The following is a 25,361-nucleotide window of genomic DNA, read 5'->3' as shown; positions in this document are numbered from 1 at the left end:
GAAATGGACTCTTTCAAGGGTTCCAAAATCAAAATCAAAGCTCCTATAAGAGGCCACGTTCACTATCTCACCCACAAGCTCAAAATAGGCTATTCATGGGTCATGCAGCAAGTGGAATCCTCTGTAAACTCAGTTCACTAAGCCCCTGGTGTTTTGTTCAGAGTTTGGGCAGTCCTTGAGAAACTAATCACTGTAACAAATCAAACTTCAGTGTAAGACATAAGAGCCAGATTTACATAATGAATTTTTTTTATTAAGAACTATATACAAGCAGTTTGATTTGGATGTTGATGAGCTGGGTTCACACAATGTAGGTAAAAATGTAACATCAAATCAATCCAAAATTCACTTCTTCCTGGTGTCTGTTGTTTTGGGTGGAGACCATCCACATGACCTAAATGACAAGAAGAATGCTTTCAGTAACTTGATTTAATGTGTGGTGTTCTTAGGCATCACCTAAAGTGTCTTCTATGTAAAATGTATGTAACAAATTAAAAATTCTAGTAAAAATTCCTAAGTGGAGTAACATTTTAGCAATTTTCCCATTTAATTTTATAGATGATGTCTTATTTACTTTTTCCTCATTGCTGGCACAAAATACTCAGCACCCAAAATAAATAAAGTAAAGGTTTATTTCTTACAGTTCTTGGAGGTTTCAGTCCATACTCAGTTGGCTCCAAGGCAGCATGGCATGGCAGGGCCACAGTTCACGGCAGCTGCAAACAGCAAGGCAAAAACTGGCAGGAGAAAGTGACACACCTTCTTTCTGCCATTACATCATATCCTGGCTCCACCCTAAGGCAGGTGTAGTACTCACACCACCAATCCTAGTGATAGACAGTGAACCAATCACAAATGCATAATTGTATGAGGCTTGAAGGCTACTGTCATAAACCATGACAGATGAGGAAACTGAGATCTATAAAAAATTAAGTGACTTTAGACTCCTTGGAATCACCTCTTATTTTAAGCTTTTTCTTCCATAGTAACATTGATAACATTGTTATAAAAACTCAGATGATTAGTGACAAAAACCATTAAGGAAATCATGGTGATTCCTGTCATGGTTTATGTCTGTGTCCCCCAGGCCTCATGAGTTAGAATTGTGCATTTGTGATGGTTCATTGTCTAGTGCTTGGATTAATGGTGTCCACATAGAGGTGGATCCAGGATGTGATGTAATGGCAGGAAGAAGGTGTGTCTTGCTCTTTGCTGGTTCGAGCTTCCTGTTTGCAGCTGCCATGAATGGCGGCCCAGCCATGCCCGCCTGTCTTGGAGCCAACTGAAACCTCCAAAAACTGTAAGAAATAAACCTTTCCTTTCCCAACTTTGGGCTTCAGGTATTTTGTCTCAGCAATGAGTAAAAAGTACCTAAGACAATTCCTCAAAAAATAAAAACAGAAATTCCTTTCAATCCATCTATTCTTTTAGATATGTTCCCATAGATTTAAAGGCATCACAGTGGTACACACATACTCATATTTATAGCAGAGCAATTCAGAAGAGCTAAAAGTCTGGAAGTCCATCAACAGATGAATGGATGAAGAGTATGTGGTATTTATGCACAATAGCTAACACTTTGCTGTTAAGTAAATGAAATCAGACATGAAAGTTTAAATATTGCATAATTTCTCTTATATAAGAAACCCAACCTATAAATAAAAGAACAAAATAAAAAATAATAATAGCAAACAAGACTATAGATCTTTTACAAATAAGAAGGGGACAAAAGGAAGGACCTGGAGAAGGAGGAAAGTGATGTGAAAAGGATTAGAATGTGTAATATCCACATACCAACTTCCTAGAATAAATGTAATCATTGTGCACTGCATGCATGTACTAATAAAAATAAAAGCAAAAGTCCCAGAGCTACTGTAAAAAGAAAAAAAAGCCAATGGTATATTACAAAGAGTCCAATAAGGCAAACACTACTAATAGCCCAGACATTGTAAATGTAAATGTTTGGGTCCACCTGCCAGGTCTGGAACCATATCCAACTGAGGTATTTAACAATGGCAGAGGAACTATGGACTGCCTTGTAGAAACAGGAAATTAAAAATGTCAGCTATGACTACAAGAGCAGTTGTCGAAATAAAGACCGTAATAGCTGTAGGTAGCTCTTTCTTATTTTGCTACACATATATTTGTGTATATATTACTTTGTGTATATATAACTCTTTTTCTTCACCTTCCAACTTGTGCATACTACACTAGACTTCTAGACTTCTCTATTAACACTAAGCATATCACAGAAGCCTGACTCATCTAAAGGACAATACATATCAACCAATGATGGATAAAAAGAAATGAAAAGCAACTCTCCCCAAAAGAAACTGAAAAGATTGAGGGGAAAAATGAGATAAAAATGAAGGGAATGCTGAAGGAATGTGTTCAAGATAAGGAAGAATGAATAAAGAAAATGCAGAAGTAGCAGGGGAAATTACAAGAAAAATCTGTTTAAAGTTTAGTCATTACATTAAATAGCCTCTTTATGATTGGGATGGATTTTCTCAGTTGGAACATGAAAGTATAAATAAGGCAACAAAAGAACTTTTAACTCATCTAGAGTAACTTAAGCAAGTGCAATATCATGTAAGAATCTTTAATATCATGTTTATCATCTTTAATATCATGTAAGAATAACCAAAAATCTCTTTGTTGTATAAAACACAGACCTAATCAACTCAGTAAAATTTTACTTTATTCAGCTAGACATTTTTCCCATTTGATGCCAAGCAACCTAGCAGCCATAAATTAAGTGCAAAGTTAGTGGTATAATAAAACCATAGCATCTCTCAGCCAGCGACTTTTGAAAAGCAAGCTTTGGAGTGGGAGTGCTGGCCAGAGTCCTGGTTGTGCACCTGTGGTGAATGATCTAGCCAAGAACTGCTTTGGTTTCAACTGTGAAAATGGAAATCGTAAGAGTATCTTCACAGATTATTGGGGCAAACAAATGAAAATAAAACATATTAGTAATCTGGAACCATACCTAACAGAGAGCAATGTTATTATTTTTTGTTATTTTTCTGGTAAAAGTAAATAACTAATGGGTGTAATGTAGAAACAGATCAAATTATAGAGTCAGAGTCTTCTTCCCCAAACTAGTACACTGAGAACATAACTTACACACGACGCCACAGAGAGACGCAGACCATCAGAATCTTATCATGTTTCTGAGGTGGTTCTCTTCCTGTGTTTATACCATATGCTAAGTCAACTAAATCAGATGCAGAAGGTTAAATCTCACATGGTTTCTTTTATTTGAGTAATCCAAAGTATTCCAAAGTATACATAATTGAAAGAGTAAAACATGATAGGAAATAGGGAGACAGATATTGTAGAAATGGGAAGATCTATAGATGGGAGAAGACAGGCAGGAGCCAGAGAAGAGGAAAGAATCAAGATGCAGTGCGCCATGTGTATTAAACCCCCATGATGAACGTGTTCATTATGTGTCACAAACATATGGTAATAAAAAGTGAAAGAAATAAGTTAATGGGGGGTAGAAAAGGGATAAACACAACTGACTGTTCAATTTTTGGTTGTACTGACAACTCACTCCCTTTAGGAAGTTTTTCTTTTTAACTTTGTTTTTATTAGCCCTGCTGGACGTACATAATGATTACAGAGGTCCACTCCTACCCTCATTCTTGGTCCTCACTGATGTGGGGGCAGCCTTTGGGGACACTGTGACACGGACAAAGTGGGTTCCTCAGGTCGGCACCATGACCTTAGAGTTTTTGGGTTTCCCAACAGCTCTGGCCAGCCTGACAACCACCTGAATGAGTCAGCATCTGCTATGAGTTGTCTTCTGGTCTCTCTGGTCATAATCAGGGACAGTCAGTCCTCCTGGGCTGATCAGACTTCGGCTTTGCAGCCTGGAGGATTTGTTAAGCCTGGCTGTGACTCACTCCTTGACTTCGGTCTGGGTGATCTTTCCTCTGACATCTCTCACCCTCCCCGTTGAAGGCTTCCTCTGGCAAACCACTACAGGGTCACTATCTCTAAGCTTCCATTTTCTCCATTCAGGGAGGCTGATAGCAGGAATATTTCTCCCTGACTGGGAAAACTACCACTGAATTTAATTCTGTCCTGCAACAGCCTCACAGGAAGCAGTTTTATGCAGAGTCCCTGATGGAAGAAGGCATTCTACTTTTAATTTTTCCTAGTTTACTTTGACAAACACCTTAACCACTGTCAACTCTAGAGTGATCTATGCACAAGAAGAGATTAAACAAAACTTTCTCATCTATCTTCTTCCTCATTCCAATTTCTTCCCTCCTGGGAGCTCCTCGGGGATTTGATTATCTTCATTTCTCTTTCCGTCTGAATCTTTCTGATGTGTGACTCCACGAGCTGATCAGTTAGGCTCTACTCCAGGGAGGTATGAAGTGGGGGAGGCATTGGAGAAAGTAGGAATTTAGAAAATCCTTTCTCTGAGGACATCACTGCATTGCAAAATTGCCACTTTGATGTAAGAAGCAATATGTTAACAGTGTCTTAGAGAATTCTTGCTCTGATCTTAACTATTTTAAAGGATAAAGGAAGGTACACAAAAGTAAAAAAAATAATTTTAAAAAGCATAATCCCTTTCATTGGAAATCTACACGTGTATTTTTTATTAGCTTATCAGTATCACTCAGATGCCATTTAGCAGCTCACTCATGGAGGAACATGCAATTTTGGAAAACCACTTTCTGAATTTGAGGGCAGTTCCTTTTCCAAGATATATTCTAGCCTTTGTACCTCTGAAAATAAAATTTCTGCACTTTATGTTATCCAACTTGACTTCAACTGCAATGAGTGGATAAGTTTTAAAAGCTTCAAAAACAGATTAATAAAAATAATATTTATTAATCAGTTTTATAAAATAGATGCCTTCAAGAAATACTAATTTAAAACATTATGCTACAGTTGAACTTTACAAAACTTGCTATGGAAATATAAGTTCAGTTGAAATTTTATAAAATGATAATTCTTTAAACTAATGTGTATAACTGATTATACTTGTTAGTATGTTTTATATCATTTTGGAAACATGTTACAAAGTATTTTTCCAAAAGCTACAGTTCATTGTTACTTAGAAAGGAAGATATTTTGTTGTTGTTATTATTTATATTTGTGTGTGTTTAAAAATGTTCCTGCTTGTATGTTTGATCTGATGTTGGATTTAAGCATAAATCAGATTTGAGGTACAGAGCAAATGTGTCATCAGTGTAGCCCTGATGATTGATACTAAAATGATTGCCAGTAATGTGTTCTACTCTAAGGAAACATATACACTTGATCAGAGTTCTTCATTCAACTTTTATCTTATTTGATCTTATCATCATCAGTTTGATCTTTTGACCACCACTAAAGTTCTTTCCTCTATTTCATTTTCACCACATCGATGCCTGGTTTCAACCAAAGGGAATTCAGATTTTTCAAAAAAACTGGTTGAGGGGTGGATGTATCCTGGCAGCTAGAATGTATTTTTGGGTAATTGCTAAGTAGGGAAAATGTTTCTCACTGAGGAACACGGGCAGACTGATACAGTATCATTCATCATTAAGGGACTGCAGTTTGGGAAGATTTGCATTGGTTTCAGCATTGTTCTGTTAGAACTGTGAAAGCATGGAAGCAATGTTTATAATCCACACAGTTTTCTCTGTAGAGAGTAAGGATAATAAACTCAAAGACTGGCCCAATTTGATTTTTTCCCCATTACTATGTCTCCCTGAGAGCATTTCCTCCACTTACCACTACAGGCAAAGTTGCTGTGAGAAGAAAGAAAACCTCTAATGTTGTGAAATATGTGGAGACAATTTAAAACTTATTCTAGTCAGTAAATTGTCATTATAGCTTCCTGTTATCTTCTATAACACTATGACCACATAGGGTCAAATAATAATACTAATAGTAAAATGACTAAATTGTAGCTGAACAGTAATACAGCTCTATTTTGTTTCTCTGTAAGCTATGGATAACAACAAACCATTTTCTCTAGCTTGAGCATGTTTCTTCACAATTTTTAGCCTTAATTTGCTCATCAATGGAACTAAGACAACAAATGTAATTAGACAAGTTTCCAGAACTTAATGAATTTTACTCAATGTTTTTAAATCACTGAGTTATAATAAACACTGAATCCTTGAACACTGTCATAATTTACTTTTGCTTTAGTTTACTGTTGATCCAAAAAACAATTTTAGCAACCTGCGCTTTGAATATACTGTGTATCAAAGACACAATAGTGTCTCAGCTCTTTGTGTATGAAGTAACATCTGATATTTATTGGTAAATGTTAGATCATGAGATATAAAGAAGGTACCATATGAAAGAATCCCAGCCCATGGGCCCACGCCCTTAATATCAGCGGTGTAGAAAAAGTTACATAGTACATTACCTCTATGACACATAAGGAACTTCTTGTGGTATATAAGGAATATTGCCTATTCTCTGTCCTTGTGGTGGACAAGGAATTTCTTATTCAACAAAGTTACAGTGTTCCATGATCTAGTTCTTCCTGAATCATTGGATTTGACCATTTCTTTAACCACAGTAACCAAAAGCCATGACTCAATCATTCTCATGCTTCCCAGCAGATGTAACTCACTTGTGTCTGTTCTGAACAGATGTAGCAAGAATGCAGGAGGATGACTCAGCTCACCCATCTGATCTCAGGGCCTCCTTTGACTGTACCCATGTACCTTTGTGTAATATGATCTATTACATCAAGGTAAGCATTAAGCTTGAATTGTCACTGTCTGTTGGGGAGACAGAAGAATTTGAGATGAGAACATTTGAAGCTTGAGAACTTTGTTTTTTCCTTGTGGGCTATTTATAGAACTTAAATCTTGGCCAGCGCTCCAGACACACTTAACATCCCTTCTGTAACCTGTTTTTCTCATCTTGAATGTTAGTAGGCACTTTCTTCCAGTTCGGATGTTGGAAATTATAAGATACTTTCACTCCTACCCTTCCAACCAAAATGTTAGAAAAGCTCTCTAATCTTAGATTTTTAAAAATCCAATCACTTAGTAAAGAAAAATCAAAATTGGAAGAAAAAAAGATCATCTGAGAACAGATAAAACAAAAGCAATCTTAATAAACAGAATCTAGAAAGCCTTTATAAAAAAACCAGCCAAGAACACCTCTTTTAACTGACACAGAGAGAAAAGGAGGAGAGCCCCGTGGAAGGGGGAAGAGGAAGTTAGTCTAACTGAACATCCCCGGAGGCTCCGTGTGGTCTGGCAGGACAGGTTAAATTTCACTGGAGCCCGAGACACAGAACAAGACCGCTATTGCCATTTTTTTTTTCTTCCCCTGTCTTTGCTGGTGCTGAAAGTAGGGATGGAGAAGGAGAATTCAAGGTAACTCTCAGAGACCACAGAGACCCTCTTAGTAAAAAGGATCAGACAGCTGAGAGAACCATGTTCTCTTCTTGCATTTCAGGGTTAACTCAGAAATTTTAGAGTTGGCAGGAAAACTGAGAGGAAGCCCTTGGAGACCATCCCTGCCTTCAAGAGTAAAGAAAGGCCTTGGCTGATTCACAGAAGACATGGAGAGGGCAGAAGAGCAATAAGAGTTTTCCAAGACCAAAGTCAGGACTGAATTCCGCAGCACCACCCAAGTCCACCTCAGGGTGTGTGAACCATAATGGTGACATGGGCTTGCCTGGATGAGAAATGCCAGAGGCTGAGTAAAAACACTAGTGGGTGTCTGGGAGGTCAGGGCGGTTTGGTCTTGGACCCTGTAAATGGTCTCTGGCCCCTTCTTCTCTGGCAATATTCTTTTGCTGTTTCCTGGCCACAGTGAATTAGGCTGTCAGATAGATGTTTCTGTTTTGGAGACAGCTGTCCATGGACTGAGTCCACTGAAACCAAGAGCCAAATTGGTCCTCTTTTCCTTTAAGCAGTGACTCAGTGATGGGAAGACTGACAAATGCACTTACCAAGTAAAGAGAGAGCTCTCAGGGTTTAGAGAGCCAGCGCTCAGCCATGAGGAATCAGCAGAGTTTGGGACCTACATTAACAGTTAAACGCCTAACTCAAGCCATTTTTTTCCCACTCTAAATGAATCTCCCAGAGAACTAATGATTGCTCACACTTTCATTTGCTCACTGGACATTTTTATTTCTTCCTTGCAGAACTACATGTACTGCAATCCTTTAGCTATTGTAAAAGTTGCGTTGTCTTTTAAAAATAATTTTGAAATTGAAATGTTTCCTTATATACTCTAGATACAAGGTTTGCAAACACTTTTCAGCATTCTTTGACGTACAAAAGTTTTTAATTTTGATGAAATGCAAATTACCATTGCTTTCTTTTATTGTTAGTGCTTTGACACTATAGTGGGAAACACTTTCCTTAATCCAAGATCATAAGTAGTTATGTATGAATTTTTCTGCAATTTTTTCCTCTAAATCTTCATAGTTTTTATTCTTACATTGTGCAGTTGTCTTAGCATGAATTTTTTGGTTATTGTTTCCCCATTGTTTGATCTTAGCAAATACCACATTTTCTTAAAAATGAGACCTATGAGGAAAATAATTAGCCTTGAAAACTAGAAATCAGAAGTGCCAGCCCCTGTCATCTTTCCCTTGCTTTCCATTTTGTTTCACAATTTTGAGTGGGTTAGTTTTGCACTTCTTTTGAAAACTATGTGAATACTGTTTTAAAAAACTATTCCAAAGTGTTTTGCTCTTTTTGATGCTATTGAGTTAGGAAACTTGTTGCACTTAGATCATTATCCATAATTTTAAATTCATTCTCTCTCACTTTTTCTCTTTTTCTATCTCTGTTTCTTTGTTTCGCTTTGAATGATACTAGGGATCAAAATAGGGCCTCCACACTAAGCTACATCCCAAGCCTGGCATTTTTACAAAACAGAATCCAACTAAGTTGCTGAAATTTCTAGGTTGAGCTTGAAGTTGAATTCCTCTGAGCTCTGCCTCCTAGACTGCTTGGGTTGTAGGCATGCTCCACCATGTCTGGTTGCTAATATTTAATACTCAAGTCAATGCCATTTTTGAATAAGAGGCTGTTTTTTTTTCCTTACAGTTGTATATCTATTTTTTTTACTTGCTTAATTTTCCTGAGTAAAATTCTCCGTGTGATGTTAGAAGTGATAAGAACAGAAATCCACATCAAATCAAATTATATATTTTTCACAAAAAAGTTTATCTTTTGAGGATAGTTTCCTTTTATTCCTAATTCTTTCAATGTTGTTAGTCAGAAGAGTTGCATGCTTGTCACATGAATTTTTCTGCATTCATTGAAATCACCATGTGATTTTTGTTTTTTATTTTGTAGATGTAATTATCATAATTGATTTTTAGGTGTTAACCTTGTATTCCTGGAATAGGCTTCATTTAGTCATGCTAAGTAATTATTTTATATGTTAGTTGACTTAGTTTTAGTTTTATATCTTATTGATTATATTAGTCTATAATTGTCTCTCTGTATGTGTGTTTGTGGGTGCTTGTATACATATGTACCTGTGATGACTTTGTCAGCTTTTTATGGCAGCACACTTACTGTAATGGTTGACACACTGTATCAACTTAAGAACGTTAGAAGCCTAAGTAACTGAGAAGTTCTACATCCTGGAGTATAGAGGGCATGCCCTAGGAAGGCTGTTTACACTGCAGTATATTGTATTGGTTGATTCATCCTGGAAAGTTGGGAAGTTCAGAAGTTATCCAAGTGGCTCAGCAGGGAGCCAGGGTCCTCACCTGGTAAACGTCCTGAGACTGTGCAAGAGGAGCACAGGGAGATGGTGTGGCTCCTATACCCATGCTGGCTCAGGTAGCCTGCTGACAGTATATGAGAGGAAAGAGTCTTGCTCTCTCCTTTTCTACTCTTGTTGCTTTTGCTGCATTCTGTCACCTTGGACAGCTGCCCCTGTGCCATGCTACCTTGCCTTGGAGCCAACTGATTGCAGACTGAAACTTCCACAAACTATAAGCTAAATAAACTTTTCCTTCTGTAATTTTGGGTGTTGGGTATTTTGTTTCAACAATGAGAGAAAAGTAACCAACACACTGACCTCAAAAAAATGGTTTGAAAGGTGTTTCCTTTTATTTTATTTCATTTTATACTTTTTTTTGAAAAGTAAAAGTTATTGCACTGTAAAAAAAATCAAACAGGAAAATATGACCTATAGTACAGAAAAGAAAGAGTCAAGCAAGAAATCAGTTAAGAAAGATAACAAAGATCCAGAGACTGCATACTATTGGAAATTACTCGTCACAAATTTTAAGATAACAGTAAACTTGTAAATGTGACCAAATTTATGGTTTGAAGAGAGACCTTATGATATTGTAAAAGCCAGCATATGATTCATGATCAATCTTATAAAATTCTTTTCTCATTTCTAGAGAAGTAACTTTATAAATTTGTTTATGAAACCTTATCTAAGATTGTTTGGCAATTTTAAACAATTGCATATCAGACCTCTGGAACTTTATAACTTTGTTCTAACATTATTACTGAAATATATTTCTGCCTTAGTCAGAATGACTGTACAAACTCCAAGCAGAAGTGCAACTATATTGCAGGAACTGAACTCTAAAGAATCCTTGGAGTTTAAATGGAAACTAGAGGTAATTTGACCAGGACTACACTTTTCATTATGCTTTTGTGTTACCTCTTCCAATATATTGACCAATAGTAATAGTAAATCCTATTGTTAATGTACCTTTTTAAAAAAATGGTTTTTTTTTTTTTTCCAGTACTGGAGGTGAACCTTCACAATGAACTACATTCTATCCCTTGAGATTTAAATTTTAAGGCAGGGTCTCTCCAGATTTCTTAAGTTGCTTAGACTGGGCTGTTCTTGTGATTTCCCTGCTTCAGTCTCCAAGACTTATGGAATTACAGGTGTGCACCGTCTTACTTGGGTAATGTATATCATCTATGATAAAAATCTTTTAGTGGATATAAGGAGAGAATTTAATAGAACACGTATCTAAGAAGGATTAACTGTCCAAAATCAGTTATTATACATCCCCCATAACAACAACAAAACAAAACAGAAACTTTTGACACACGTTGGTAGAACAAGGTTATCTGCTTTGCAAAGTCACCATAAGTCACATGTTTAAACGCCAGATAATCTTCATCTTAAATGTTTGGTATAACCTTAGACTGCTTAACACAGTCAAGAGACATATAATTAGCAAGGAAAAGCATTCAGGCAAGACAAAGAGCACTCAGGACCAGGCAAGGAAGGAGAGACACAGGCATAGGAGGGCAGAATCACTACACCAGCGAAGCAAGTAAGAAAATAAAACTCAGCAAAGTCTGGACCTCACACTAACAGGCAGGAAATAAGAATCGAGGAAAGATTTTTTTTTTTTAAATAGAAAAGGATCAAAAGCAGTACAGGGAAAACTTATTTCAGATTTAGCCTACTTGTATTCTCTCTGCCCAAAATCAAGGTACTAGATCAATGCCCGTGGGTGAGTTTGGACCATGTTGTGGGCATAAAACAGGCTGTACAGAGTAATTATCTGCCAGATAAACATAGGCGCCGTGTTCAGAGACATTGTCATTGCTTCCATCTGTTTGGAGGCTTCTCAGGGATCATTCACATCTACTAATTTTTGGAAAATAGTATACTAAATATTCACTCTCAGTGTAGTCCCATGCTCCGTTTCCTAACCTGTGTTCCTGTTATCTTACTGTAAGCCTCTCTTCTCTCTGCTGACAATCACCATGGCTACGACATCATCTACTCAAATGTATTTGTAGTAGAGTTTAATGATGATTTGGAGATTAATGAAGGAATAATGCTATAAATAATCTAGGAATTCTCTGGAGCTTAAGAGGCTGAATTATTCTATGTAGAATTTACTTCTGTGGCCTGAGTGACACTTTGCTCCGAGGTGAAATTAAATTTGAGTATCCAAAATTCCATCTGAATGTTGACTAGCTACTCACTTTCCATTAGTAAATGCATAAAGGAAAATCACAGTAGGAATTCCTAGGCTTAGAAGATACAACTTTTAAAAGTTATGACTGCAAAAGCAAGTTATTTTTTTATGCTGATTTTATCCTAACAGTTGTAAACTCAGTGTGAGCCATCAAGAAATTGACAAGCTTAAAGAGAAAAATGTCAAACAACTAGGCTATATATTAAATCTTTCTCTTCTTCCAAAATCATAGTCCATAAATCAGAGTTTTTTTTACTATGAGAAAGATATTGGCACCATAAAAATGCCACAAATGTTTCATTTCACTTAGAAGTAGAGCAAAAACAATGTTTAAAGTTATGAAATATTTGACTGATTAACCAAAATGTCAGATGATGGTTCCTCCTTGTACATCTTTACATGCCCCACCGACTTAAAGAGAGAACTGGATTGTCCTCCCTTCAAAAATGAAGAAGATAAGATTTCCATTAAGTGAAGAATTTAATATGTTTTTTCCATTTTCTGAAGGAAATATTTCAGTTTTCTAAACATGTGCTCTTCCATTTTCTATTCTGACAGGGACACATTCAAATGCCTACAGAGGCCACACATATAACCAGTATAAATTCAGAAAACTGGTGCAAACCATGGTTAAAATAAAAAGTGGCACGCACTCTGATAGAGTTGAGTCTATTCACCAGAAAATTCTCATAAGGGACAGAAATTGTCTAATTGCTCACAAGTCACTTATTTTCTCCTGAGCACATAGTTATTCCTTGCCTTCATTGGTGAGGTGACACACCTGATTGATTTCTGGCTCATGGTACTGATGAACACCAAATCCAGGCCTGGACCATAAAAGTTGTATTTCTATAAGTCTTTATTCTCTTTTTTCTTCTCCTGCTGAGTAGATAGCCAAGGACCAAAAGAAAACTGGAATCGTAAGATAAAAATGAGCCTGTACCTTTGATATATCAGTTGGCAGAGAGTCCTCCAAAATAGGTAGCAAATCAGGAATGCCACTGTTGAACAATGGGAGAAAAAAATAAATCTTCATTGTGTGAAGTCATTGAAAACTTGTGGCTGTTTATTATAGTCTGTATCCTGTTCCAAATATATTGATTGCCATGCTAAGATGAAAACTCAACTCAATGGCCTTCAACTCGTTTTTCCAGATAAACTAAGCATTGATATTGCAATGTGAAATCTCCCAGTTATTAATATTTTATCAATTTTAATTTATCATAACTCAAACATTTAAAAATACTACATATTATAAACCCAACCTGTCTTCAAGACATACATTTATGCTTGGTTTATTAACAGTTTTTCATTCACCATTTCTAGAATGCCCTCTGCAAATTCTTGGCTTTCACATTTCTTCATACCAATCCTTCAGCCCGGAATACGTTTCCTTTTCTTTTCCTTCAGGGCAGACTTTTCTGATTCTTCATTTGGCTAGAAAAATTAAGGCTTTACTTGTTACTGAAATTAAGAATACTTGTTACATTATTAAATTCACTTAGTAAGTAGATTAAAGAAATGAAGATACATAAGTAAGGTTAAGGTAATAAACAGAAACCATGCCACAGGAAAAGGTGCTTACTTATTGGAAAGTGTGTAAAGGATCGATAGAGAAGCTGAGAGACTGATGAAAGAAAGAAGGAAATAATTGTGGAGTAAATAATAAGACAAAGTATGGTGTATCCTTCCAGAGTCAAATCAACACCTCTTTCTTCATACTTTCCCCTTAAAATTAAAATCAGAGAGATATATGAAACTGTCAAATTTAATATTATTTTGCAACAGGTAATCATCATGAAGAAACATTTTCTAGTTAAAATTTACTATCAATTTTCTGAAATGGTAAAGTAGGTTTGCACTGGAGAATGACAATGTGATAGTTTATGTATATATTCTTATGCTTTAAGAATTAGAAAAAAAAATCTAATACAGCAATAAAATTTTAGGTGACTGAACCCTGAAAAAAAGAGACGACATATTTTATACATTAAAGACTAAATTCTGAGCACTTTTGCCTATGGAGATAGTTAATGTTAGCTTCAATCATAGGATTCCACATATCTGTCTAAACCAATATGAAAAGAGTTAAAGGTGATACATCATCACATTACAAAAGGAAAAGAGCTAGACAAAACAAAACAATCATTAATAGCTTTTGTCTTGGTTACAAGTTTTAGCAATATGATATAGAAAGAGAATTGGTAGTTTAAAATAGAATCACATTGCCATTTTTACTTTATGTAAATATAAAGCAACAATTCACACGTGACTATAAAATAGTCATTATTAATTGCTTCCCAATATAAAGGCATTTGTTATGAATTTCTTAAGACTATAAAGCCTGCACTGGATTCTTGAATCAGCATGACCTTCTAGCTTGCTTTGATGAACACTGGCAGAGGAAGTAGCCATTGGTCAGTCAGCACCTGATTTTACTAACCTGAAAGTTCAGCTATAATGAAAAGAGGTCTAAATTACTCACTTGGAGACAGAGTGGCCACCTGTTGGGAGCTGCTGAAACTAGAAATTGAACACACGTGCATGGCTGCTCTGTGGCTGGGGCAAAGTAACAGCTAAGGACACCTGGCTTCAACTCCAATTAATGAAATAAGGACCACAGCCACAAGCATTTCTCCTCTGTAGTGAAATGCAACATGGAGATCTTCTCCTAAGACAGTTCTCCTTGTCCTAGAACCATTCCCAAGGTCTGTTCAGTTACCTACATTGTTTGAAAAAATAGTAAACACAGGCTGCCCCAGAGGCATTCCTGATTTTAGCCCCCAGAGTCTCGAATTCTGTAGATGATTTTGATCCTCCTGGAGCCCTAAAATCATACCACTTATCTCATTTATTTAAGCCTTCACTATACACTAGTTTGGGAGATTGGAGATCTAGGCCAGGTCCCCTATAGCTACCTAGGAAAAGCCCAGGTCCTTTTCAGATACAGCAGACTGGGAGCTCACTGTACCAGAACAGAAGGGCCTGGCCTCAGCTACGCAATGGCATCCTGTGCTCCTGGCTGATGTACCAGATACAAACATGAAGGTATCTTAAGAGTTTTCAGTCCTAGGCATCCCATTGTACCCACTGTCCCCAGGAACAATTATATCACAGGGAACACAGAAAAGCTCTACCCACCAAATCCCTGCAATTTCTATTATGAGCAGTAAATGGTCATTGGTGGGAGACATGAGTTTTGGAATGGTTTGTTATGCATCAAAAATAACTGTTACAAGGAGTTTACGAAATCAGAGACTATTCTCTCAAAAAATCCTAAAAACAAAACTTTTAAAATTACTAAGTGTTTCAGAAGAGTAGGTATTTTAGCAATATGTATCTAGATGAGAAAATAATTAGAAATTTCTAAATACACTATTTGCTGTTGAGGTTTTATGAATTTACTAAATAAAGTGGATAACCTGTAGATGATCAAGTTTTATGTTTTAAACTTGGTCGTAGGCTTGAGCCAACTTTAGTCCAGTTAGTTGATAGCTTTCTGATGAGATGAGAAGCAATAATTTAAGTCCAGGCACGGTGTCACATGGCTATAATCCCAGCATGCTGGGGGGTGGACCAGGAGGATTGTAAGTTCAGGCCTTAGGAGATCTAGCAAGACCCTGTCTTTACCACCTAACCCCAAATAAACAAAACAAAACTGAGATTGTAGCTCGATTTCATCACCAGTGAAATACACCTGCGCACACACACACACACACACACACACACACACACACAGGAGGGCTTGCACACAAAAGAAAGTGTTATTGGAGACAGCTGGTGCAAAGGTAAAGCAGAAGTGTTAGTGGAGGCTTTACTGATGTTTTTGATGCTGAGATGGTAGAGGCCCTGGAGGGCCAGTTTCATGTGAAGAAGCAAGATAGGTTGTAAGGAGAGTAGGCATGAGAGACGGGACTCCAAAATATGGCTGATTAAAAGCCAAAATTGCATCCACCATGTTTCTAAGCAAATAATTATCTCAAAAAGGTTGTAAGAGGCAGCATTAGGCTCTTTTTTGTGTGGTCATAACTGCATGTCACAGACTGGATAATTATTTTTTAAACAGAGGTTTATTAGCTCCTAGTTTTGGGGTTCCAGATGATGGAAAGTCCAAGAACACAGCCTGGCACTTGGCAAGGGCCCACTTGCTGCACTGTAATATGGCGTGGGCATCACATGATGAGGAGAAGCACAGCTCTTTTTCCAAAGTGTCTGATACAGCTCAGACACCCCCACCTGATTCCAAACATCACCCAAAGGCAGCCACCTCCAAAGATCATCCACAAATGCGTAGAGTGATTAAGCACACGAACTTTTGGCAGACACATTCAAACTCCAACAAAAGTCATTCAGTAGTGTCTTTTATATGCCAAAATGAGTTAGTGAAATGAACACTAGAATATATTAAAGAATAACAGGTTCCACCGCCATCAAGCTGTGGGCACTAGGCAAATCACATAACTTCTATTGTTCTCCGTTTCTTCATGTATTGATGAAACATTTAAACTCTGACTCTTTGAGCTGAAAAGTTTTGATTCCATAATGAGGCTTGAAATAAATGTAACTTCTTTAGATTAATATTTAGAGTTATATTGGCATGGCACTTGTTTTCATGGAATTATTATGCAATTAATTAAAGGAAATTTTGCACGAATAGTTTTGTTAGTTTTATGCTACCAGAATGAGCCAATTGAATAACATGAAGCAATTTCAGGCCATATTAGAGGATTCAAAAGGCAATTCATTAGTTTAATAGAGATATGAAATTGTATTTTCTTTCATAGTTCACAAAATATATAAAAGTTTTAAAATAATTTTTTCTTGCAACTTTTAAATTAGTCTGCTCTGCATGACAAAAACCTTAAAGCTCCACTCTATTAGGAAATCTTCAGCTGGCCATGTGTGTGCTATTAAACATTTTCATTTGGCTCTTTTTTGCAATTAGCATTCCAAATCTTATGATAGCTGGTTGTGGATACCATATGTTTGGCATCAGTCCTTAGAGTTCTGCCACATGTTAGTTTTGATAGTACAAGCAAAATGGTAGAGGGAAACAAAAGATTTCCAAACATTTCAAGTCAATGTCCAAGCCCCATATTTTAAAACTGAGGAAGGATGAAGACTATGGTGGAGTACAGTGATGCTTGTTAACCTTAGCTGAATGTCTGCCCTGTGCTCTGTGCATACTTTCCAAAATATGTATACCAAACAAATGGCAGTGGCACATAAATAGGCTGTAAAGCTTCTACTCTATTTGGAGAAGAGTAAAGATCACAGTATTACTTTTACCTAGAATTGGAACATTAGGCCTCATTAGGGCCTGTATGTCTTTTTAGAAGGAATGTATAATACTACTTTGTACCTATATGATCAACAGCAGCTTTTTAATTAAGGGATTGAGAATTCAGTTTTAGTTTGCTTTCACTAAAGTCAAGTAAGGGTGCCATGAAAGGCTCTCTTTAGTGCCTAATAACTTAGCTCAAAAATGTTTAAGGATTTGTTGTCTTCACTAGCCTTGCCCTTGGCTTTTTTTTTTTTTTTTTTGGTGTCCTTTCATAATATTTGGCAAGCAAGTAGACTCAGTTGATGGCTACCACAGGATAGTTGAGCAATCAAATCAATCCTTAATATGCACCGTGGGAGCTGAACAAGTCACAGTTGTTGGAAAATTCTTTAACTGAAATGGTAAAAGGAACATTAAAGGAACATTTCATGCTTATTTTCACGGCTATTTATTACAAGTCTCTAGGAGCACAGAAAGAAGTATTTCTATAACTCTGCTTTGACAACCTATAGATAAGAAACAGTGAACCAGTCAGACTACATAGGGATTAACACAATACACAGCCTCTGGTTCTGAAAACTTGAAAAGATCGGGATGATTGGTATGCCGTGAAAACTAAAGCAAGAATCATTTCTGCTTTCTTGACTTCTATATCTGATCGATTAATGGACACTGCCTTCCTGAATTTATTTCATGTTTCATCAGGATTTCAGGTTTGAAACTTACTGTGAATTATGCACCAAAGAGATGATGCTTTGTTTATTCTTCACTCACATTGGATAGTTTTGAGCTACTGCTAAGTGCTTGGAAGGGTATTTGACAAAGTAAAGACATCAGTGTTCAAGTGTGATATCTGTGCTTGTAAAACAGTTTGAAGAAATTTTCAAATGGGAGAGGGACCTAGGAACGGAGAAAGACAGGAAGAGGGAAAAAATAAGAAAAGGATAACAAAGCTTTTGTAACAAAGCTTTCATAAATAAGAGGATAAGAAGGATTGAAGGGATGGAAAGGAAATGGGAAAAAAAGAATCAAGTTATATCATGTACCAGTACAAATTCCCTAAGATGAATGTGATCATTATGTGTATCTAAATAGTACCAATAAACTTAATTTTAAAAAGAGACAGTTCTATAAATTTTACTCAATGCACAAAGCATCCGACATGACTGGGAACAGTGTTAGCATATTACAGAAGCCTGTAATCTAGTTCTACAATTTGAGGGTGATTTCTTGAAGGAAGGTACCTTTATTTTATTTAATATTTGAAAGAATAAAAATCCAACAGAAAGGGTCAGAGTTGAAATCTGGAAAATATTTGACTTTGAGAGGTAGAGGGAGGTAATTTCCAGATTATCCTATCCAAGTAAAAAATTCTGAAAGCCAAAATCCTTTTTAGAAAAAAAAAAAAATCACCCTAGAAATCATTTCCATTTGCAGGGGCACAAGAATACACAAAAGAGACACATGGAGCAATAATCAAGAAAAGTTGAAACTAGAACAAGAAAAAAAGGATTATGAAATTAAATTATGGCTAGATTTAAAATATTCAGTAGCCAGACAAGACTACATGTTTACCAGTATGAATGACCCGACAGTTTTTTTTGTGTTTTCCCATCAATGGATGAATGGAAATTGATGTTAATATACAACTGGCCTTGCTAAAACCAGTGTGGGGAATCAAAAGCATTCTTAGAGATCCTGCACTGCAGTCCAGTTAAACTATTTCTGTGTTGACCAAGTATATTCCTATACTTTTCTAAGGAACAAAGGAAAGTTGTACCCAGCATGTCAGCAGGGTGTTCCAAGCTATTACTCTTTATCCTTTCCTCATATCTTTTCTTGCCAGTACTCAATTTTCTCAGGTGATCTTTGGACTTTTAAGAATCACCTGACATTAGCACTGGAAATGTAAGATAGAAGTTAATGAAATCTAGTACAATAGTAAATGCCTGATGTGTAAATAGTTGACGAGGGAGGCCAGTATGCTTCATGTTGCAATATAAATCTCCCTGATTTACTTAGGAAAGCTTTGCATAGAGTAATTAGACATTGTCCTGTCTCACAGAGCTGGATGTGATTCAGGGAGCTCCTTCTCTGATTCAGGCTGAATTTCTGAACTGTGGTAGTCGGGTAGACTGATTTACTGGGAACTATAGATTGCTGCTTCTCTGATAATGCTGCTGGCAGCTAGTCAGAGATCTGGAAGTACATCAAGAAAATTCCGAGGATGCTGAAATGTCAGCGTGACCTAGAGCACATGAATTCGTCCACTTCAAAAACTCCAGGAGCCCTCTCCTAACTTTTCTCTGTCCTGTGTCTCCAAGCGTAGTAAAGAGAATCAGTGGTGGGAGACACACAAATCAACCACTTGAGGAGCGAGCAGGCTGCGTTTGACTTTAGGAAACCTCAAATCCTGAGTGGTTAGAGGCCAGCATAGAGGGTGGGGCATCCTGCTGCAGCCTGGAATGGGGAGAGCCTGGCAGCCTGCTCCCCACCAGCAACAGCCCTGGAAAGAGATCCTGCTCAGAAAGAACTGCACATGGCCTGGAATGCTCCCTCCCCAGGGCAGTTTTCAGGCAGCCCCTCCTTTGCTCTGATCTAATAAGTTTAAATACACAGGGATTGTCAGTAATGCTTTCCCTGCCTGCTCTTATCCTCCCTTTCTCTTTAGTGGTACAAATACCTAAAATGAAGGATTCACACATCAGTTTTTCCCAAATAAGGCAAATACTTTCCTTCATTTCTAAAGTTTTAACTGTTCTCTGTTTGCAAGATGAGATTCTAGATGTTTCTAACTTCTGCAGAAAATAAATTCAATGTAAGTCAAGTGATTGAGTCAGATGTAACTACCTCCTTTAGAAATCTAGTCCTAATATACTGGTAAAAGAATAGTAGTTAACCTTTTGAATCTATGTAACAACTTTGGATTTATCTTACTTCTTCATAACATCCAGGGAGGTAAGTGGCACAAGAGTTGGTATACACATTTCACAAATTAGGAAGCTGAGATTCAGAAAGGTTAATGTGCTCTCCAAATGCCAAAGGGTAATGCCAGGTCAGGAAGCCAGCCTTCTGGATCCCAAGTTTATTCTTTTTTTCCATTACTCAACTGCTGCCTCATTCTCTATCTTAGCAGGTTAACCTAGATTTATTTTTAATTTTGAAAGAGAAGGGGGCAATAGACATTTGATAAATGGCTTCAGCATTGCAAAAGGGGGAGGGACTAGTACAAAAAGGTCTACACAGTATATAATAAACATACGTATATACTATAAATGCTTGGGACCCATTGCCTGGAGGAGATCAAACAAAGACTCAATTATATCCTTACAGAATTGCACATGGGAAAACACTCAATTGACATACAATTTTTAGTCCAACAGGCTTTAGTAATTCTAAATTAGTAATAACAGCTATCTATATTCTGATGCTTAAAACTGTGTTAGTCTGAGAAATGTCAAATGGTCAGACTTTCACATACCATTATTATAAAGAATAGTTTTAAATCCTTTCTTATTTTAGTTTCAAAATACAGTTACACCAGTGATATCTGGTAGAACACTTCTATTAACTGATTTTTCTTTCAGAGGGAAAAAAATCTTGATAATTCAGTACATTCAATGTCCATAGCTATTTTTCTTTTTTCTATTTTCAAGATAGACTTGACAGGTATTATACACCTAAAGCAGAACAAAATAATAACAATAATAATAATAACAATAAAGTTTTCATCACTTTGTTCTAAAAAATAGTGAAAAAATATTCTTACCAGAATTCACCATTTGAATTAGAATTCAAATTGCTACACATTAATTTAAGAATGTACTTCGTTGTGTGGCTGCCTAAAGAAATTCTTTTCATTTAGATAAATTAATAAACTTACCTCTTTGATAGCCTGATCATCAAGCATCAGACATGTTTGCATCAAATTGCAGTATAATTAAACTTCATATGATTCTTTCTTTCTTTCTTTCTTTCTTTCTTTCTTTCTTTCTTCTTTGTGTACAGAAAACAAATATTATCTTAAGGACAAAGCCTAGTCAAAATCTATTAATAGGGCTGGGGATTTAGCTCAGCAGCATAAGTACCTGCCTGGCAAGTGCAAGTTTTTGATCCCTGGTACCAAAAAAAAAAAAAATCTATTAATACTGTAAGGTCAATGAAGAGCACCTGAAAGCAGAAATATTAACAGAAAGGTTAAGCTGGCAGTTATGAGAGTTATGAGCTGAGCTCATGGACTACCAGGACAGGAATTTCGCTCTTTTCTCTGACTGGAGGAAACATCAATAACTAAAAAGAAACTGAAAACCTAAAAAGAATTTTACAGACGGATGTTTTTCTAATACTGTGTAGGACATGGAAAGGTCATTTATTATTGAAACAGAGAACATTTCCTCTATCAGACAGGATATTACATAATTCCTTGGAATGTGAGTCAAATTTGCTAAATGAGCAACTTTCTTTTCACTAGACATAAGAGTCTGCTAGAATAGTTTTTTAAAATATTTTAAGACCATATGAATGCTTTTGATGCAAAGATTAAGATTACTTGCAGGGTATGAAGCTATAACCTCTGGAACAAGATGATATTCCAGCATCATGGAATTTAATGTTTTGTCTTCAACATTATAAGTAAACTTTGAGAGACATTCTGGGGACAAACACAGTGGAAGAAAGTGTTCTGTCTTGGCCTGTACACTCAATGATTTTATGTCTAGTGGTTCATAAGTTATAAGATATCTGGAATTAGGTGCAGTTCTGGAGGTCTTGTTTCATGAGTATCCTTAAGATGCATGACAAAAGATGCAGTGAATACTACTGCTGAGTACCATCTTTTGGAAAGAAAGTCCTTGCTTAGGGAGCTGGGAAAATGGTAGATCAATAAGTAGCAAAGTAAAAAGCCTCTCTGAGAGAAAAAGCTCAAATGCTGGAATACAGTATCCTGGAGAAGACCAGACGGAAAGAGGTAGATCCTCTTGACCCAGGAAAAAACTAAAGTGAAAAAAAAAAAAAGAAAGAAAGAAAAGAAAGAAAAACAGCTGTAACCAGACATGTTCTCACTGAGGCCGGTCCTATTGTGTGCGAAACGCCACTAGAATCCGAAGACACACAGTCACAGTGAAGTTGGGGGTTGGCAAACCCGAGGGCCTTGGTGGGAGGATGTGGTCACAAAAGGGAGTGGCAGACAGGAGAACTGCACCAGCTTGTGGTGAGTGCAGGGAACTCAGTGCTCCTGTGAGACTGAGCAATTTTCCGGGCAACATTTTGGAGCTGGGCAGGGTAAGCCTGGAACCAGAACAGCAGCAGGCTTCATTGAGCCACTTCTAGTGCAGAGCAGATTGGGAGAATTGCTTTGATTGACTCTGTGCGTGATCCAATAGCAAAGGACAAGGTCTCCCTGAAGCTATCTCTAACCAGCCCCTATGCATGACACACACTATTATGGTGAAGGCTCCCAGTGGTTTGCCAGCTCAGAATGGGGGGGGCAGCTTGCCCCACCCATGCTTGTACTCCAATGGTCACCAGCAGACTAGAGAGGGCAGCAATCCCTAGCCACCACACTTCAGAGAAAATATAACCAATATAGGAAGTGCCAGGGACCCCCACTATCCACTTCTCTGGAAGAAACTAGAAACATGACAAGACGAAGAAACAAAAGGAAATCTCCAGTCTCCAACCCAAGCAGTACTGTGCCAGCAGAAGTAAACAGAGAAGAGATCCAGGGTTGCACACCTGCAGTTTCTGAAGAAGCAGCATCTGACATAAAGAATTATCTTTGTGACATTATAAAAGAACTTAAAACAGAAATACTAATACAAGGATAGGAAGATATAAGCAAAATAATAAAAGAAATGCTAAGCAGTTCTCAAGAAGACACAGATGGAAGAATGGAGGAGCATAGAAAAAGGAGGGAAAACTTTGATGAAGAATATAAAAAAATCTAGAATACATGAAAGAGATTCAAAGAGATTACCAGGAAATTAAAAACTCCATTGAAAGCTGGCAAAACTGCTTGAAAGAAACTAAAGATAGACTATCAAACCTTGAAGACAGGTTTGCAACTTGTGATCATGCAAGGAAAGATCTCCTAAAAATAACAAGGAAACAGGAAGTAACAATACAAAGGCTAGATGATGACAAGAGGATCTATAACTTAAGAATAAAAAATCTGAGTGAAGAAGCAGGGTAAACACAAATGAAATACAAAGGCTATTTACAGAAATAATTAAAGAAAACTTCCCAAACCTAGGAAAAGGAAATGATATTCAGATATATGAGGCATACAGAACTCCAGCCAGCTATAATTATTCAAAATAATCTACACCCAGACATATAATAACCAAGATCACAGAAATTCAGCACAAGTACAGGATAGTAAAAGCTGTTGGAGAAAAGAAACAGATCACCTATAAAGGAAAACCCATCAGAATTATGATAGACTTCTCAACACAAACCATCAAATCAAGAAGAGCTTAGAGTGAAGTATTCCAAGCCCTGAAAGAAAATAACTTCCAACCCAGATTGACATAAAAAAATACTATCTCTCAAAATTAATGAAGAAACAAGATGCTTCCATGTAAAAGAGGAACTGGGGGGAGTTCATGACCACTAATTTAACCCTACGAAAATACTGAAGGACATTTTAGAAAAAAAGACCATGGCTTCAGGAACAGTGGCAGAGGGGTCTCACTGAATGGGGCAGACTGTGGAATGAAGAGGAAAAGTAGACAAACAACAGCAGAAAAGTAGCATGGCAGAGATGAGGCAGAGAAGGTTGGCCATAACATGGATGGCCTCCATACACTAATAAAAAGAAACACAGGCAGAGTGGATCAGGAGATAGGGTACATCAAGATGCTCAATATAAGAAATATAATTAACCTGATAGAAGGTTTATGGACTGAAAGTCAAAGATGAGAAAATAATGCTCTATGTGACAGGGAATCAAAAAAAAGTGGGGGTAGCTTGCCCATCAGCTGCAGATTGGTTGGAAAGATATAACACTTTTATACAATGGAGAACTACTCAGCTATAAGTAAGGAAAATTTTGAGACTCTTATACATAAATGAATACAACGTGAGATCAATCTCAGGGGTAAAAAGGTTTAGAACCACTTATGTAAAGAGCAAGTTTCCTCCTTAATCTAAAACTAGAGGAGTTAGTGGTATACAAAATGTACAACGCATCCTGTGAAAGTGAAAGGGGAGGAATTGTCCAAAAAGGAAAGGCAGAGGACATTGTTAAACTTGTATCATGATGTGAAACCCATATTGTTTTAATTGCTGTTTATTTAGGTTTCATTCTGTTCCAGTTTGTTTACTTGTACTAGATTTGATGGCATGGACAGCTATCCCAAAGATAGCAGGATACACTACAGTAACCATTTTTAATTTCCTGTTAACTTAATCTGATGCCCTGTATTACTTTCACTGTCTTGTTTTGGCTGATTTTATTTGAATCTGTTATGTTTGATAATACCAAGTCTGAGAGCATAGGCAACTACTCTGAAGACAATAAGACTCACTATGATACCCATTCTGGTTTGACTATTACCTTCTCTTGAAGTCCTGTAATGTCTCCAATGTTTTGTTTTTATTGCTTCTGTTCTGCACTGCTATGTTCAATTTTATTGTGCCCGATGATAGGGGAAATCCTATTGAATGTAACAAGAGACATTATGGTAACTATTGTTGATCACCTTGTATTTTGGGTTTAAGTACTATGTCCATCCTTTTGTTTTGACTGACCCCACTTTTTCTCATTTGGCTTTATTCTCTTCAAAATAAAAATTAAAAAAAATAAGTCAACATTTTTTAATATACCAAGTTTATGATAAAGTACACTAAAACTAAGTACACTGGTTCATGAATTGTCACAAAAAGAACATGTCCATGTAACCCTCAAGGAAGTCCAGAACTAAAACACTTCAAAGTGTCTCAGGAATATCCTTTAACTACGTGCCCCTGTCATTTTCTGTTCTGTCTCCTTATATTGAAGATAATCATTGTTTTTCCTTCTGACACCAAGAATTGTGTTTGCCTCTTTTTTGACCTTTGTTTAAAAGAAAAGAAACCATTAGAGTCTGGATCTGTAATGCCTCCAAGAGGTGCATGTGCTACAGGCTTAGGTCCAGCAGATGGTACCCTGGGAATCTG

General features: G+C 36.8%; 1 long non-coding RNA gene across 2 annotated transcripts; it reads right to left on the bottom strand.

Moving 5' to 3' along the window:
• Window positions 1-231: 231 nt before the first annotated feature.
• LOC106025384 (uncharacterized) lies at window positions 232-21,554 on the bottom strand. 2 transcript variants are annotated; one of them, XR_010050921.1, is made up of 4 exons: window positions 21,088-21,554; window positions 13,203-13,357; window positions 12,864-12,921; window positions 232-394 (listed from the first exon to the last, which is right to left on the bottom strand). It is a non-coding gene; the product is annotated as an uncharacterized LOC106025384 (long non-coding RNA). The 2 variants fall into 2 exon arrangements; XR_001198985.3 differs by having other exon boundaries at window positions 13,238-13,357; window positions 21,088-21,549.
• Window positions 21,555-25,361: the final 3,807 nt, after the last annotated feature.

Source organism: Cavia porcellus, unplaced genomic scaffold, assembly GCF_034190915.1.
Source record: "Cavia porcellus strain 051 isolate PalLab524CR breed Dunkin Hartley unplaced genomic scaffold, mCavPor4.1 scaffold_12, whole genome shotgun sequence".
NCBI classification, from domain to species: Eukaryota; Metazoa; Chordata; class Mammalia; order Rodentia; family Caviidae; genus Cavia; species Cavia porcellus.
The sequence above is the reverse complement of the archived record's forward strand: the minus strand, read 5'-3'. Positions and strand labels throughout refer to the sequence as shown.